The following is a 17,881-nucleotide window of genomic DNA, read 5'->3' on the forward strand; positions in this document are numbered from 1 at the left end:
TCGATAATTGCCGCAGGTGTTGGGACAACATGGTTTTGTTGGATCAAGTCTTAGCCAGCACACCGCCAGCCAAACAGGCCAATAAAGATTTTCCAATCGAGGCGTCTCGATATCTCGCGGCATCTGATTTCCCAGCGTCCCCTCGCCCTCCAGGCGTTTTCCTGTCCCACGAGCGACGTCTAGCCGTGCTGATGCGAACAGAGACGGAGACGAACGAGTACAATTTCTTTCTGGCGGCCTCCGTCGACGCGTAATTCCGACGCTGCGACACGAGAGCGAAGCTTGCCGCCCGGCCGGCAATATCGACCGAAAACCGAGTAAATACACTCCCCTAGCAGCCAGCAGCACGGTGCATTGCACCCCTGCGGGACAAGTATTTCAGCCGCGCGCCACTAGACCGAGAAACAAACACGATCGCGTCTACGCCCTTCCGCAAGTGCAGCTTGTCGCGGACGCTCATGTCGGACGCGATGGATCGTGAGACCGCAAATATCCCTTTGTCGAGCTTTATGGTCGCGCTATAATTCTACCAACCCGTTCTGTCCTCCGTCTGAGAATTTCCACCAACACTGCGTCGTCCATTTCAATCGTGTGTTCGACTGTCCCGACGAGAGGACCACGAGGAATCGATCCGGGCTTAAATCCGTTCGGTCAGCTATCGAGAAAGACGTTGTTTCGATGTTTGGACAAGCAAGGCGAAATTTAAAAAGCGAAGACAGCGAAGATGAAGCGCAGTCGCGAAATTACGCCCGATGAAAGGGTCACGCAGGTTATACCGAGTGCAATATTTGCACGCCAGGCGTTCGCGAATCTTGTCCAGCTGCCGCAAAACCTTACGGCCAATCGGCCTTACGTCCGAGCTTCTTCTCTCCAACCTGCGTTTCTGCTTAGGAGATTGCTTCGGATTCGCCGAACCCGACTCCGCTCCGTCCAACGGCAAATAGTTTCGGATAGTAGGAAATAAACCGAAGCGAAATGCAACGTTATCCGAGCCGGATCAGATTATCGGGTAAACCGAATTACCGGATTAAAAACGGATGAAACGAAAGTTTTCAACAGGAATGGCCAATCGAGCGTAAAAATTCCAAGCCGTCCAACGTTGCCGAAATTCCATTCGTCGACGATGAAATCACGAAATCTTCAGCGTTCCGGCAAATATCGTTCCAACCTAATTATACGATCACACGTTTGCCGCATCTTCGAGATTCGTTAATAAGAGATTCGTTAATAAAATAAAGAGATACGCGTTAGAAACTCAAAACGGCGCCGTTCGACGATTCGCTACGCACTTATAAGCTGTGCGTAGAATTGGATTTTCATTATTGCGATTAAGTAGCGCGAACTGTCGAGCACGGGTAATGAGATTTACGTTACCGGCGCTCAAAGCGGCAATTCAGACGCGGGCCGGATAAAAACGCTACGATTTCTTTAATTGGATTCGCATCGCACGTTATTTGCGATTGACGCATTGTAATATGTAGTCTATGAGTTACTCGTTTAATACTGGAAGCTAGGATTCGGTGGCGAGAGTAATGAAAATTTTAATTAAAAGCCTTCGCGTGCAAGTGCGAATTAATGGTGATATGGCCAGATGAAAAGATGAAAACGTTTTTAAGAAACTTTTACCACCGTAACCGTTTACACTCGCGTCCATATCGCGGTCCGCTTCGTCGTTAATCAAAATGTAATTGCTTTTATCCACCGTCCATGCGTCGACGTCAACTTACCAGATACAATTTCGTAGATAGACCGATAACCATTTCTTTGTAACGTAATTCCTTTTTCCCTTTTCTTGCCTCTTTGTATTTTTTCTTCCTTTTTTTTTTCTTTTCTTTTGGCATATTTCATTGCCAAACTCCTTGCGAGCCAGAGATCTCGAGTGAACTCGAGCGTTCAAATTAATCGATAGGATATATTTATGATACGACGACGATCGAAATTAAATGATAAAAAACAGGAAACACTGTGGTTGGTTGGAACGCAACGTCTGATGTTACGTTCAATGTTGGCGGGATCATTTTGCAAGCAGGTTAACAACGTATGGATGCAAACTAGGCTTTGCTTGGCTACTTTGTTTTATGCTCGGTAAACACGCGTGGACGATATGAAAATTTCCGTGGGGCTTTTACGGGAGTGCGCGTGCGGTAGTTTTGTTTACGACGGAATCGAAATTTTAGTGTGTTGTTCTGGAAATATTAAGTCGCCGAGGGCTTCCGAATTGTTACGATCGCGCGCGTTGTTTCCAAGTACGAATGTTTGGACGAATAAAATCCATTTCATTTCCAGCGAAAATACCGGTTTTTCTTAAAAGACGATATCTACGTGCAATACTTTTATTTTCAACGAAGATAAAGCAATTACGATCTGCGATACGAAATGTTACTGTATTTATTTAGAAATAAATATGTCATCTGTATTTATTTAAATAAACACGAGTTCTCTCTATGAAACGTCCATGCAGAGTTTTCGTAGACTGCAGGCTGCAGCACTGGTGGAAACGCGTACTCGATCTTCGGTGCAACGCGTGTCAGCCTCGCCCTTTTGTAGTGAAGTCACATCCGTCGTTAAAGGTCTGGGTCCCTCCTCTTCTAAACAGAATACGCGTTCGAAAGTGTGTGTACAATAGCGGTCTACGAGTACGTGACTCCCAGAAAATCGATTCATCACGTCACACTCGTTCCAATCAATTTCCAAATACCCTGCGATTTCAAATGGATACACCACCACTTTGATGAGAGTTGCATTAAAACGACCGTCATTTTCATCGAAATAATAATTAAATATTAGTCATCGGCTCGCAGTGTTTACAAAATACAAAATGTTCTTAGCTCGACCAAGTTTCGTCTTGCTGCAAACCCCTTTTCCTTGAAATGTTTGCCAATAAAAGACCAGAAGGCTGAGAGGAAGGAGGGAGGAAGACGCGTCTCGGTTATGGACTTTGACGTCGAGGGAACACCAACGAGGGGATATTGCCGCGTCGCAGCAACTACGTCAAACTCGTTCCTGTACCAGACACTTTGACATCGTAATGATATAAGCGAACCAGTCTTCGTTTCTGTAAGCTGACATGTAAAACTGGTAACGCGAGACCGACGTTTCTCGTCAAGTTCTATCCATGCAGGAACAAAAGAAGGCTTTGGCCAGAATGTTGCGAGAATCTGTTTTTTTTTTTTTTTTTGTTTTCCTTGGAGTTGGAGTTTTTTCTTAAAAGGAGTTGAAGACTCCTTTTATTCTGCGCCGCCTAACAAATTGCTGGCAATATTATCTTTTATATATTGTTTCAGTTCCACCGATAGCAGCTCGTCGATCGTTTCCTCTGATCTTTCTTGAAACAGTGACAGAGGTGTGCGCAGAACGTTCCGTAGCCAAGGGGGATGTATCGTAGGTGCTCGACGATCGGACAACCGTGTTGTCCTTTATAAATAGACGAAATTACTCCACGAAGAAACTCGTACGTTAGAAGCAGCGAATGAATAATTCGCAACGACCCTCCAAATACTCGGTCTTTTGTTCTCTTACGTTCTCTTACGTCTGGAGCTTGGTTTACGGCGAGACTCTACTCAGCAAACTTTCAAACAACAGCCTGATGAGAACGTGTTGCTTCGCGAGGAGGGCGCGCGATTCAGCTTAAAGCGAAACTTGAATTCTTTCTTCGGTTCTTCTTTCCAGCTAAACGCTCGCAACGAGGCTGCATTTATTTCGGTAGCGTCTCGGTCTTTCGTCAAGGGAAAATACAGCGGACGTAAGAAACAGCGACAAAGCGTGAACTTTCGAGTACTCCGAAACCTGTCGTTCTCTCTTATATGTACAATTTCAAGCAACTTTTATTCTCCTTTCTCTCTCTCTCTCTCTCTCTCTCTCTCTCTCTCGACGTCGCGTCGATCGGATCAATCCGAAAACGTTTTTGTTCGCGTATCATCGAAACGGTACGATTCGGTCGAGTATGGTCTGGGCCAGTCTCTGGTAATCTCCAAATGGTTCTCTATGGAATTCCACCTGTGTTCCTTTTTTTCTCTTTCGCCGCCCAACGAAGCTTTGGCTTTAAAAATCACGCGGTAGAGAGCTAGTCGGCCATCCGGTTCTGTATCGAGACTGCGGAGAATCGAGAAATTGCGCCGACGAAAAACCATCGATTTATCTGTCGGCCATCTTCGTCAGTTCCCCGGCTCTACTGTTATTCCCTGTCGGCCTGTTCTTTTTCTATTCCGTACGTTTCGATGTAGTTTTTGTCCGGGGTTAGACGCGTCACGCATTTGCCACATCGCGTCGCATCACATCGCATCGCATCGCATCGCATCGCGTCGCGTCGCATCGCATCGCATCGCATCGCATCGCATCGCATCGCATCGCATCGCATCGCATCGCATCGCATCGCATCGCATCGCGCCGCGCTGACGCATTGCTCTTGACGCGCCATAATTTCGTTTACTTTCAATCTTGCCCGTAAAAGAAAAAATAAAGACGTTAAGGACGAAATAACGAGCACGAATAATGCCAGTTCTCGGGAAACGACCCTAGACTCGAATGAGAGACTTTTAGCGAGTAGAGAAGGTCTGCGTCGTAATCCCAGCGATTCCTGAGGAACGTTACAATGGAATCGAGCTTCTAACAGTATAATGAGTTGCTACGAGATGGAAGAATAGACGGTTCGTCGATATTTAATATTGCGATCGACGGCTTCCTCTTCTATACGCGTCTTCCCAATCGCAAACGGCGGATCGAGAATCTGTCCTTCGTTTGTGATTTGTGTACTTCGGCAATTCTTCTTAATAGCATCCTCAAAGCGATGTTGAATAATACATAACGCAGTCCAATCGTCGCCATCGAAGCTTTTCGCTATTTCATTCCCAGGCTCTCGACTTCTTATCCAAACACTCGTTATACTTCCAAACTTTCATGCATAAAGATTTAACGAACGCGCTCTCTAACCAACTCCTGTCGTGACCTTTGACGCGCTACACTTTCCATCGGGCGCTCGGCTATTTACTATAGTTCGAGAAATCATGGACAAAAGTCGTACGCGTCATTGTGACGTGCCAGAAGATATGGTATTCGTTGCCTGATGTTTCGCATAGTTTTCAGTTTTCGCGGAGAATGGCAGTGCCGAACGCCACTGAAGAACACCAGGTACCGAGTCAGCAGCTTGATAAATATCAGATAAATCTAAGCGGCACGTACATGAAGAGCGGCAGAAATCATCGGCTGGTGCTAAACGAGTTTCTGATGACGCTTTTCGAGGTGCTCTACTAGCGATCGCGGGTTGGAAATTGACGTGTTAGGGGATCTGGTTGGACGAGGATGCCGTACGGCGCAACGTATCGGCAGCTTGACTGGTCCCCTTTCCGATACGCAACCACGGCAATCTATCAGACCGGTGTAAACATTCGCTCGCGATAGCAGCCATCCTAGCCGCATTCCCATCGGAAATAAGATCTTTTTCAACGCGGTCGAACATCTCATTGCAGAACCCGAGCAACCTCTGAGCAACCGATGCATCACTCGAATGGAAAAATGCCGTCCAAATCGAGGAAACCCATCTACCGTCGAAATTGATAAACCATCCGTGTTTAAGCAACCAAGAAGATTACGACACGCAACCGAATAGCATAATTCTCCGACTCGTAAGAACGTTGGCTCGTGACCAACCACGATCCAAAATAACAGCTTAAGTTGTCAAGTTAAAAGTCAAGAGCAAGTTGGGTAACAAATAGGAATCACCCAGTTACGACGAGCTTTCGTTTTGCCCGTGTTTTTTGATGCCGCGTTCGAGAATACGAGAATTCGGTATAATCAAACTTTGTGGGACCTTGTAACGTCCAGCGCTATGTTTGTAACGATGACGCAACACTCGTTTGCTTTGCTTCTTAATTAGCTACGGGATATTTGGAAGAGTTCCAATTGAAATTCCTGTGACATGGTTCCTTTTATTCCTCCTGCTTTGGGGGGCCATCTAACAAGAGGCTGTCCGAGGATCGATATTGCTCGGACAAACTTATATCTTCATCCGTTTATTGCGTATACGCCTCTGTGCATGTGTGTATGTATGTGTGTGTTTGAAGAAGAACACTTGCAAATAACGTTGTTAGTTCAATGATATTGCGGGAAACGCATTAGTCAACAGATTCCAGATCCTCGTTGGATGTGTCGTTACGCTGCGAATTATAGTCGAGACTAGGTTACATCAGGTTCTTAACCTTAAAAACATCAGGTTCTTCCTTGAAAATCTTCCTTCGCACGCTCGAGTTCGAACGTTTCAAAATTTCGATTACTTCGCGGTGATTCCTGTGCAAAGTATGCGGATGTTTCTGCAATGACAGTTGCTTTCTCTAAATATATCGAACGACCTGCTTCGATGTGATACTCTGCCAGGATTGGTTAACTGAAACGTTTCAAGCAAATTTTTGTCTGCTGTTCCTTCGTTCCTTGACTGACTATTCTCCCGGTTTTTCCTATGTACAATGTATACCTCCCGCAGGAGCAAGGAATCTTGCAAGTTCCTGGAATGGTCCGATCCAAGTGGTTTGAAAACGGTTCTGATATTATGTTCGTTGAGGATTCTTTCTATTTGTTCTGCGACTCCTTGAATGTAGGTACGACAGTACGGCAATGCAAGTCGGGTCTTGTTCTTGTGATGGGTGTTTCTGATGGGTACGGTTAATTTATCTGCCAGTGTATCCGTTCTGCGGTAAGGCATTCCTCGTCGTATTCAGTTCTTTTTATGAATACGTTTTGTCCGAAATTTTGATAGTTCTGTATGTTAGCGAGTGGATGACAGATTGTTTCTGGCATGCGTGATGGTATCTGTTGGTGCTGGTCGGTTTTCTGTAGACTTCGTGTCCTAGTATGTTGTTGGGTTCCTTGCAAACGGGCACATCGAGGAAAGGTAGCTTTCCGTTTTGTTCGACTTCCACAGTGAATTTGATATTTGCATGTTGTGCGTTTAGTTAGTTATTTAGTTGGTTTAAGAATAGGTATAGTTCGTCACGTGCATGTGACCAGATAACGAAACTATCATCTGCATATCTGTACTATATTGTTGGCCCCTTGCGGGTCTCTCTGAGGGTCTGTGTTTCAAAATGTTCCATCGAGATATCGGCGATGATGGGTGATACAGGCGAGCCTATAGCGGTTCCTGATGTTTGCTCGTAAAATTTATCGTTTACAGAGAAATGTGAACTGGCGAGGCAGTGTCCACTAGGTCGGATGGAAAGCGTGGGAGGGATTTCACGATGTCGAAGGTATCGAGAATGAGCGCTCTTGGGAACTGTGACACGGTGACATCGAAGTTTGCGAGAATATTTCGGATGTGAGAAATTATGCCACGGACGATGGATCTAAGAGGAATATAATTCTAATGTATTTTTGGAAGAAAGTACATTCTTGCATGTAAGGGATTCTCGGTGTAATTCCGGCAGAGAGCAATTCTTAATCAGATTTTGTGTTTTTGCGGTGACAGGTCCGTTTACAGTCTTTTGTACGAGCCGTCGTTTAAGAGGCTGATGCAACGATTATATAGTGTTGCTTCTGTCAGCTGATGACACAATTACGTCTTCGTTTTCGTTCATCTGTCGAAGGGAATGTAGCTCCTGTTTCGTCAAATTGAGCATATGGCTCTTGTCCTGTCGCAAGTTGTTACGTCTGGCGACACTCTACCTAGATCAGGCCACACGCCGCCTGCGAGATGGCAACCAGATGCCCACATATCCTTACCGCTTATACTTATATTATTACCGCTTAAGATTTATAGTTTTAAGGACCCACTATAAATCTCAGCATTTTCATAGCTAAGGTCCTCCAGATCAAACAAATATCTTTTTACTAAATCGTGTTCTAAAGTTTATTGTCTACTACGGGTTGACACGGGAAGGTTTAGTTTTTCTCACGTACGATGCTTACCACTAGCAACTTTCTATCGAGGGCAGCTAAGACCCTTCCTAGTCCACCGACCTTCGTATCATCCAATCAGAAGCAATGTCTACTGCCCTCGCTTTCCTAGCCAAAATTGTCACCAACAAATCCGATGGTCCCGTGCGTTAGACACACCCATCATAAGTTTTCCACCGCAGCATCATCTTCACAGAAAGTCAGTCTTTATGCATTTTTTGAACCGTCATCATCTAAGCTTACGTCGCATACTACACACTGTAACTTTGGCTATCGATCGAAACTCAATTATACCTTATCAATATATATCTCTTTAGTCGATAAGTTGTTGGAATAAACATTAATTTATACCTGCTAATTCGGTGTAAATTCAATTGAACCACCCCTTTTATCGTAACAGAGATAAGTGGATCGATCAGTTCGTGGCGTCGATTATCTAATCGTAACGGGAATTTACGACTCCCGTTGATGTGCTTTCTCGCGATCGCGTCTCTTCGCGAATGGTCGAATAAACACAAGTTATTGGCTATATTTCGTCGAATGTCATTAGCTTGTTCCGCAGAGAGTGAGTTTACCACGGATGGCTAATGATCTCTTCTTTTGGCGCTTTTGTATACGTCACTGTGTAATTATGTCCTCTTACTAGAACCGAGATGGTGTCGTCGTTGATCTGTTGTTTGGCGAAGGGTACCTCTTTGTTTACGAATTTCGGGGTTGCCGCAGCTGGAGCGTGTTGAGCGAATCCATGAATCGAAGCGATCGGAAGAACGAAGGAGGGGATTCGCGGCAGGTTCGTTTGCGCGGAAGCTTAACGAAGCATCGGTGGGAGGGAAAGAGAGCGGGATCGAGTCGATGTCAAGAATAATTAATACACACCGGTAGAAGATGGAAACGGTGCATTATGGAAGGCAGGTTGGAAACTCCGCGAGCATGAAAAGCGGCGATACGAGCTTCGAACGGAGCAACGAACGGCATTTCGAGAGCGTCGCGCAGTTCGGACGAAATGTAACCAGCAGTTTCGTGACGAACCTCCCCATCCTGACAGTTTGGAACCGTGGTATCGCCCATGGGGACTCGCCAAGTTCTACCAACAACTTTGTTCCTCGTGAACCCTACCAAATACATCCGCCGGAATTTCGCACCGGAGTAATGCGCTCGAGACGGATGGAGGCAACGCGAGTGGTTGCAATTCAAACGACAATGATTCCTTCTGCGCTATACATTTTACTCGCGTACGACAGATCCGCGTGATAACGGATTCGCCGACCAACAAACAACTGTATGAAACGTTTCCAATCGAGTAACACCTACTCGAACCGCTACTTTTTACACCCATCATCGCCACGTTTTCTAATCATTCGCGAATCTGATCGTCGCGTATAGTCTTCTTTAAATATACAAACTATTTCTCAAAATTAAATCGTTCGGAGAATCGCAACGCGTCCAAAAGATTATGATCGTCCCGCTGTAGACTTCACTATTTACGCTATATTTACAGTCGAATATTCGTACATTTAACAACCCGGCTTCGGTCGCTCGCGTCGGATATCATCAGCGCCAGCTTTTTGATCCGTTTCCGTAGCTTTCAGATTTACCGCGTTACCTTCAACGGTGGGCGCGGTCAAAGACGGTTGAAATTATTCAAAGATGAATACGCTGCCTAGACTAGGAGACGTCTCGTACAAGTTTTAATGATTTCGAGCAAGACGTCCTCCGAGCGGAAGCATTACCCCAAAATCTACTGATTTTCGTTGTTCCTCTGGTTTCGGGCTACCAGATTTCCGTTATTGAAATGCTCGTCCTCGTTAAGGCTCGAAAAGCTCGCGTTTCGATTTCTCGAGCGAAACGGGAACGCCAACGACTTTTATCGGCTCGACGTTAAAAACGATATAACGTTGATTAGATGCCGCGAGAAGAAACGTATCGTTTTCATAGGTTTATCGATCATCCGTGGACCGCGAAGCTTTCCTTTTTTCTTCCTTTCTTCACTATCCGGAAAATCTGTTGTAGATAATGTTGCTTGCAAACACATAGAATTTGCCAGGCGGCGGAGTTTGCAATTACTAATTCTGTTCGCCTTGTGTCGGGCCAGCTTTCGCGTCGCAACGAAACGTCTCTGTTCCTCTGTCGCCTCTGTTCGTGGCAAATACGACCGCGCGTCCTAGTTTCGCCTACTAACGAAGCGACTGCGAGAAAAGAAAAAACAGAGAAGAAGGACAAAAAGGAATCGCTTCCGACGCGGCGCTCAACTAACGAATCGTCGAACGCATGCCGACTCGTTCAAAACGAAACGCTCGAAATGGCCCCGCGTAATACCTAACCCCGAAAATGAAAGGCAATAAAAATATGTTGTTACACGAACGATCGAGTGCCAAACTTTCCTAGATCCGATTTCCTTCTTGCTTCGCGGTTGTAAAACGCAAGTTTTTACACGCGACTGGAGAAAGCTTGCACGCTGCGTTGTAAAAATTTCGAGATCGTCGACCGCCAGTTCTCCCAAAATGCCTCGTTTACGATCGACCGAAGTTGCTCGGTAACCGAGCGGCATTAATAAAAACCTCTTAACGGCCGGAAGGCTTCGATAACACTTTCGTCGCAAAGTGGTCGAAGAAAAGGAATCTCCTTTTCTCGTTCGATCGACCCTCTGGAATCCGGTAAATCGTGGACTCGACGATCCAGAGAGGGAAATGTAAGTATCGAAGTAAAGCGAGTAAGCAAACGGAAAGGAAGATCGTTCTCGTGGGGAAATAACAGTGAAAGTAGGATTTGTTCGCGGCCGTGAGCTCGACTACGTAGCCGCGATTTCAAATCGACGATAGGGAAGAACGGGCACGCTGGCCGGTTGTGGACGAGGAGATGGACAAGTACGCGTCCTTCGGTTTCTACTCGCTAAAGTAGAACGCTATCGTCGACCGTTGCCCGTTGAAAAGCGTGGTCGAACGAACGCAGTTGGCAACGTGCACGAATTGGGTCAGAGGATCCCGAAGAGAACGGTTTGCCTCAAGGACCGTCGAGAAGCAGCGGATCCCCAGGCTCCGTGGACTCACGCGGATAACGCTTTTCCGCCGATAAGCTTCTCGTTTCGTCATCTAAACTCCGTTTAGTGGCAGATGTACAGAAACGAGCGATACGCGAATGCCTGGTATACGTGCAAGTCAAAGTAAATGTGTGCAAACGGGCGCAAAATCGATTCGTATAATACGGTCACGTGGTGAACGATTTTCAGCCGACCTGATTACGGTTATTCAACCACGTGACAGATTTCAAATTTACTTGGTGCTGGCGGTGGCGCTGCCGCCGCTCGCTTCACGTAGTCACGTATAATCAGGTAGCCTGGAATTTATTATAATACGTGCGTTACATGCCGGCTGTGTCATTACGAGACGCGCGATGGTAGTCGCGTCGCGACGTGATCTTCGATTTATCCTCGATACATGGACGCCCTGCCGGCAACCTTCTTGTAGGCTATACTGTTTACCTACTAGCCTATTCTCCTCCATCTGGACTCGCAGCTCCTTGGTTGGACGCGATTACCAATTGCTTGATCGCGGAATAGCTGTCGGCTCGTCTATTGTTCCGTTAGCCAATGTCGCGCGACCCAAACCTAACCCTAGACCTAACTCTTATCCTAACCCTAACCCTAACCCTCCTGATCCGAATTCGATAGCCAGCCATTTTGAATATATTTTTGGCCCGACATCGCGACACAATTGTCGGCTTTCGAGTAAATAGGATGTCTTATGTGCTGTCATCGGGACAGATAACTACGCGATAGCACCGTGTAACGTAATTTCCCTTCACCGTACATATATATTGGACGTTTCATAGGGGGCTTTGGCTTGGTTAGCCGCAACCTTATATTCGGTGCAACTCCTTTTAGGAGCACCACGCGCGCGATTATCATTCGACTGGCAGACGATCGAAATTCGGCATCCGTTCATCCGGAAATGCGCAGAATTTTTCAAACGAAAGAATTTCAAACAGCGTTATAAACACTCGGGAATAGAGACAACGAGGTTACAACTTTATTAACGATTACCGCGATTATCGACCGTCCAACAGCCGTCAGGGCTAAGTTATTTTAAAGCGGTATAATCCGATCGAGATAAAATACCTCGGCTCGTGAAACAACGTGAACGTAACGGCGGATACCTGAGAATATTCTCGTGCCCTATCTGTTCCCCGTCGGATATACCTGGTCCATAAAAGAAGTAACGCCAGGATTCGTTTGCCTGCGATGTCATTTCAGCGAAATGGCGCTCGTCCAGACAGACCGGCGATTGGAAATCGACGCGACTAATTATCGCGAGATATCCATCAGGCGTCGCCCCGTGATTACCAAGTAATCGCCGTCGAAACGGAGGGAGCGCGCGAAGGGTCGAGATAGAGGGAAAGAGCCGTAAAAAATTCACAAGCCGCGTTTCAGCTGAAAGATAGATTTCGCATGGAAGTACGGTATCGATCTGCAGGGGATGAACGCGACGGCGTTCGCCGGGATAAAAGCGATCCGAGAGGAATCAAACTCGAGTAACCACAAATTACAGGTGGCAAGTAAAGAACGACCACGAGCCCGGTCGACGACGTGGAAAGCTGGTGGAGGGCGAGTGGAACGAGAGGTTCGGGATAGTAATGTCGCTAGCTAGTAAAACGAATCGGTAGAAAAACCAGCATCGAAGAAAGGGGAGAGAAAGGCAGAAAGAAACGGGGACGAGGGCAAACGAGAAAGAGCTACTGGAGTGCGAGCCGACGCCCTTACACGCTTCATCAATCTTCGCTTCTCGCGAGAGGACTAACGACGTCGCTGCGACGAGATAAACGGACTAGCTGGCCGGGTAATCTCGGTATACCAGTTGGCACGGTTATTGTCGGAAAAGTCGACGGAAAGAAAGCCATCTGTTGGGAGTTGCGACGCGACTAGATGGTGATCGATCTGTTCCTTCGCCGGTCTCCACGTTCCCCCGATTATTACAGTTCCGATGCTTTAATTGCTAATTAGCAGGAATTATACGTTTCAGCAGCGTTTCAGTCGAGTATACTTGGCAAACACGAGAATATGTTTAGCATGTCTGCTAAATACGTTCTCCGTCGCCCTTCCAACTTCAACGTACATTCACGAAAATTCGCCTTATCGCGTTTTGCACAGCCTGTAAATGAGTTCCAAGTGTCACGAATGAACAGCCTCCTTGCAACACGTTCAACCTGTAATTTCAACTTTAATCTTTAATCTCGCTTGTTAACGAAATAATTTCTCACGAGTTTCTATTACGAATCACCTCGCAGACGTTGTCCCTTTATCGTATATCGCGATATCACGCGCCGAACCAGAGACAAAGAACGTGTCTCGGAAATGCTGATTTCTTTCGGTGAATGCCTTCGAAGCGGCCACCGCGCTATTCGCGATATAAACTCACCGCGTCGAACCGCGTCCGAAGATATGGGGCGTTGCAAGGGGAAAAGCGAGCACAGTGTGTGGGCGGATCGGTGAAAACGGCCGACATTGCTATTCCAACGACGTCCTCGACCTCTCTTCTTTCACCTGCTTTCTCTCGTGCACGTACGCGGCAAGGGCGTCGGCTAACTGCATCAACTTGGACGCTTCTACTTTGCAACATCTGTAAACGAGAAGTTGCCGTTGACGTTTGCTCGAACGCTAACGCGGGCTGCGATGTTCGCTCGCTTGGTTGCGCGGTTCCGTGAACGGGAAATTCGCTCTGAATTCGCGCGTCACCACTTCCACGCGATAGCGATCGCGCGAGTGAGGCGGCTAGAGTTATTCGAGAAACTCTACGGGGATCGAGTGTCCCGATGAACCTGGCTGAATCGTACATCACGAATAACGGCGATGAAAAAGAGCGAGCGGTTGGACTCGGTGAAAGGTGGACGTTTAGAGAGCCAAGTTCGATACTGTCGCGGAAAAAGTATGGAAAATGGGACGGTGAAAGACGAGGAATAACGGAGTAGCGAGTGGTAATAGGCGAAAAGGGCGATAGCAGGTAGCCAGTTTTCTATCGACGCACAACGCGATACCTAATAAACAAAAGGGAAGAATGTACGATGTACGATTATTAATTAGCACGGCGGTTCTCCGTTAAATGCACGTTATTACGAAAAGGTGAGCGGCCGTGTGTAAGTTCTTGCAAGTTTTTCAAAAGTCGTTCGCGGACCGTTTCGTTGGCTAAGAAAAGAAACTGCCGCGGGTATTGCCGACAGTTTACGCCTATGGAAGCACCGCGGTGCCGTGTATACAAAGGCGTGAAGTGTGCGGCGCGACACGGAGAGAGGCAGGAAAAAGGGGGAAAACATCTTTGTCGAGCTTGCCAGTTGGCAGACAGCTTTTAATATATTTGACAAAGTTCGAGCTTTCGAGAACGCGGACGCGACCAAGCAGCCTCGTAAATCCTTGCTTCTTAACGGTATGCGCGAATACGCTTCCACGCCTACGGGCTGATTCACCTTCGCGCCATGGATAAGTCTTCGTTTTTCAAAGTTTTTCTCGCGATCGCGTCGCATACGTTTTTACCAGCTCGCCCGGGACGGTCCATTATTCGTGTTCCCTCGCAGCCGAGCCAACGCTAACGGCTGCTACCCTACCCACCATTCCGGAGTGGTAACTTTACAAGCAAGAAAAATTACGAAGTAGCCGAAGTAGATCTCCCTTTCCTTTTTCCCTTTCCGCCTTGGTTCAGCAGAACGATTCGAGTTTCCTAGATTACCGTCGCGTCGATGACGTGATAACGTCAAACTTCAGCGGACACCATTATTTCAATGTTTGCCCCTGGAGTGGGAACAATTCTGAATCTAGTGGAAGACCTCGATAATGGGAGTCCTATTACTGTTCGAGGTCAGAGTTAGGGCTTCGTTGCCGCTCGGAGTCGGCTGAAACGGGTCTGAATCTTGTAAAGTAGGCTCCGACGTTATTATTGGATCTCTGGTTTTGACATTTGTACGGTAACTCTCGAGTACACTATACCTAGAATATCCGTTCAAGTAGCTTCTTTGCCGATCATTTTGTAGCGCTTGACTGGTTTCAACGTTGTGAAATATTTATATACGCCTGTACGCCGCAAGTATGTTTAACGAGTCAGACGATCGAGAAACGAACAGAAACAAAAGCCACGCTGAAGAGATACGCGTTCGTTACAACTGTTCCTCCGATTCGGATAAACTAGGACGTTTGGTTTTGCTACGGTTACTTAATACGTACGGTTGCACTATATACGGTAGATTCGGAGAAAGACATCCAAGTTTCGTTATTTGTATACCGTACGCTATGCTCGAGCAATTTAATTCGCTTTATTGGAAAAGCAATTAAAACGTACAAGCTGGCTGTCTGTATCGTTTATTCGCCGCTTTACCGACAAAGTTGCCCTAAACTTCAACGTAGTATAAATTCTTCAGAGTGAGCACCTTTAAATCTCGAGATATCCGATCCAAAATTGTTCCAGCAAAGAAAATGTCTCGTGATACTAACATAAAAAAATGTAGAAAACGAGTTGGTTCGTGTTACGTGAACAAAACCGAAAGTTCGATAATTTCTGAAGCTTCGTGCGACAAGTTTGCACCTTTGAACCTCTAGAACGATCGAGGCCTTTAACACCAGATGGTAGCTTTTCCCTGAAGCGTGATCTCTTCGTTTCACTGTAAGATGGCATTATCGTGTTGTTCGGACCTGTATCGATAAGGTAGGCGCAAGAATTGTTTACATAAAATGGCGGTTTCCATGTACGTACACCGAAATGGCGGCACCGAGATTTCCTCAAACTTACAATTAGAACGAAGAAGACCGTCGTCTTCGTCCCCTTTCTTAAAAACAAAGTGGTAGAAAATGCTATTACGTATATGCCATTTCCTCTGAAATCGATACTCCTTTCAAATCGATCGATTTAATCTTTTATCCACCTTGTTTGATTCGTTTGATAGTTTGTAGTTCACCAACTAGAACCAAGTAGTTCGTTATCGCAAGTGAATACGTCATCACGGAACAAAGCATATTTTGCTCCGTTTAAAGCACAACCGGAAATTTATGCCGCGATCGAGCGCTAGTTCGCGGTGTTTCCAATTAATTCTTAGCGGAATCGTTGATCAACGCGAATTCGCCGTAATTAATTATGATAATATTATTGATTTCAGGTTTCCGTGGTCGCGTTAATATCGTTATTGTCGGCATTCGAACGGCCGTGGCCAACGGTGAATTTCTGCGGGCTGGAAACCAACGACCACTGCAATATCGTTTATCGATTAAGTTACTACGGTATTAGTACTAACAATAAGTATCACGGGCGAGAAGCGGCTTCAATTTACACACGATCCTGCCATTTGGCGTACTTGCGCCCCTTCTCATCGCGAAAGAAACTGATATACGGGACTACGACTGCAGCAATTTATGCTTGTCGCAGGCGTCGCGTGTCTTGATTAAAATTATGTCAGGCGAATTGATTTACAAAAATTTATCTGGAGCCGGTGGGAAGTAGTAGGCGGCCAACAACTGGCTCGTTTCGCGTTCGGCTTGTGACAAGGAGCACGCCTATGCTCATCGTCATCAATTTCACCGTTGCGCCTCGATGTTCCGTTGCCTCGTCGAGGATCAGTGCCCAGCCTGCGGATGTAATTCGCTCCGGGGTGCAATCAATGCCGAAGCCGTTGGAAATTCCGTGGCTGACGGAGTCGAAGGCGACGAGCGGACAGGGCTGAGCTCGACCAAGCCCGCCACCCACCATCTCCGTTCGACATCGGGACAAGTTAGATTTGTTCTCCTACGGAAAACAAAAGCTCATCTTTATCTTATTTCTCCATTGTTTCTCCCTCTCGCCCCACCCCCCTGTTTCTCTTCGTTTCCTTTACTGTCCTTTTCCGTTCTCAAACTTTTCCCTCTATTTCCATTGCTCCCCTTTGTTCCGACGTTCTCCAACTCTCTTTCTTCTTTCCCCTATTTCTTGCTGCGTCGAACCTCGGTGTCTATTTCGAACGACGATCCTATTTACGGAATCGTGTCCTCTCTTTTTCCCTCCTTGCTTCACAGTCTCTGTCCGTTCGTAGTTTCCGTCTCTTCGTCTTCGTCGCTCCGTCCCCTCTTCTCTTTTTCGCTCGTTCCTTTCACGTTGTCTCGTTTAATGCACTCCTATAGGAAATTACAAGTGAAAACGTTTCGTTAGCAGCGTCTATTTTCCAACGTCGCTTTTTTGCCTCTGTTGTCTCGCCTCGTTTTTCCTGTTCGCAGCGCGTAAATCGTTAGCGAGCTCGTTAACTTCGTACGATATTTATCGAGGCAGCCTGGCCCGAGATAATGGAATCCCATTGTCTACTTACGAGCGTATTATCTCGCCCCCTCCCTCCCGTCGACCGATTGCCTCGCGTCGACACCGTTTCTTTCGGCCCATCAATCCACCTTGCCACCTCGAATATATACCTACGTTAATTCGTTCGTCGCGGCTATCTTTCTTTCACTCCGGCTTTCTTTTCACCAGGAGACAATGTTCTTTCTTCGGAAGTCGCTGTTTGAGGTGTTGCCGTCTGTTTCAGATCGAGCAGACTCCCCACCACAAAGTCTGCTCCTAAAGAAATTCATTTCACCCCGAAAATAAATTCTCGTTAGCTCTGTTCAACGTGAAACGTCGATTTCAGGTTCCAGCTTCGATTCCATAACGTTTAGCGTGCAGGTTATCGAGCTTTTCACGTAACTCGTTGATTTGACCAAGCCAGATGGATTCACAGGACGTTCCGAACATTTCGGATCGCCCTTCGACCGAAACTAACGGAACCACCTTGAACGAGACAATCTAACGTGTTTAATTCTTGCCCACGTTAATATCCTTCGAATCTATGTCGAGAAGAACGTGAATCCTTTGAGTCACATATATCGCACATATCACGCATATAATCGCAATGTCACTTCTTCTTATACCCCCCCCCCCCACGGGATAATGTTTGCTTTCAATTAACTTTCAGCTTCGATTGAAAATTTCACGTAAAAAGAATACCTATTTGTAACATCAACGCG

General features: G+C 46.5%; 1 pseudogene; it reads right to left on the reverse strand.

Annotated features, from left to right (window-relative positions):
- Nucleotides 1-3,175: 3,175 nt before the first annotated feature.
- LOC143303198 (uncharacterized) lies at nucleotides 3,176-7,702 on the reverse strand (annotated as a pseudogene).
- Between the last annotated feature and the right edge of the window lie 10,179 nt (nucleotides 7,703-17,881).

This window comes from Bombus vancouverensis, chromosome 1 (genome assembly GCF_051014615.1).
Source record: "Bombus vancouverensis nearcticus chromosome 1, iyBomVanc1_principal, whole genome shotgun sequence".
NCBI classification, from domain to species: domain Eukaryota; kingdom Metazoa; phylum Arthropoda; class Insecta; order Hymenoptera; family Apidae; genus Bombus; species Bombus vancouverensis.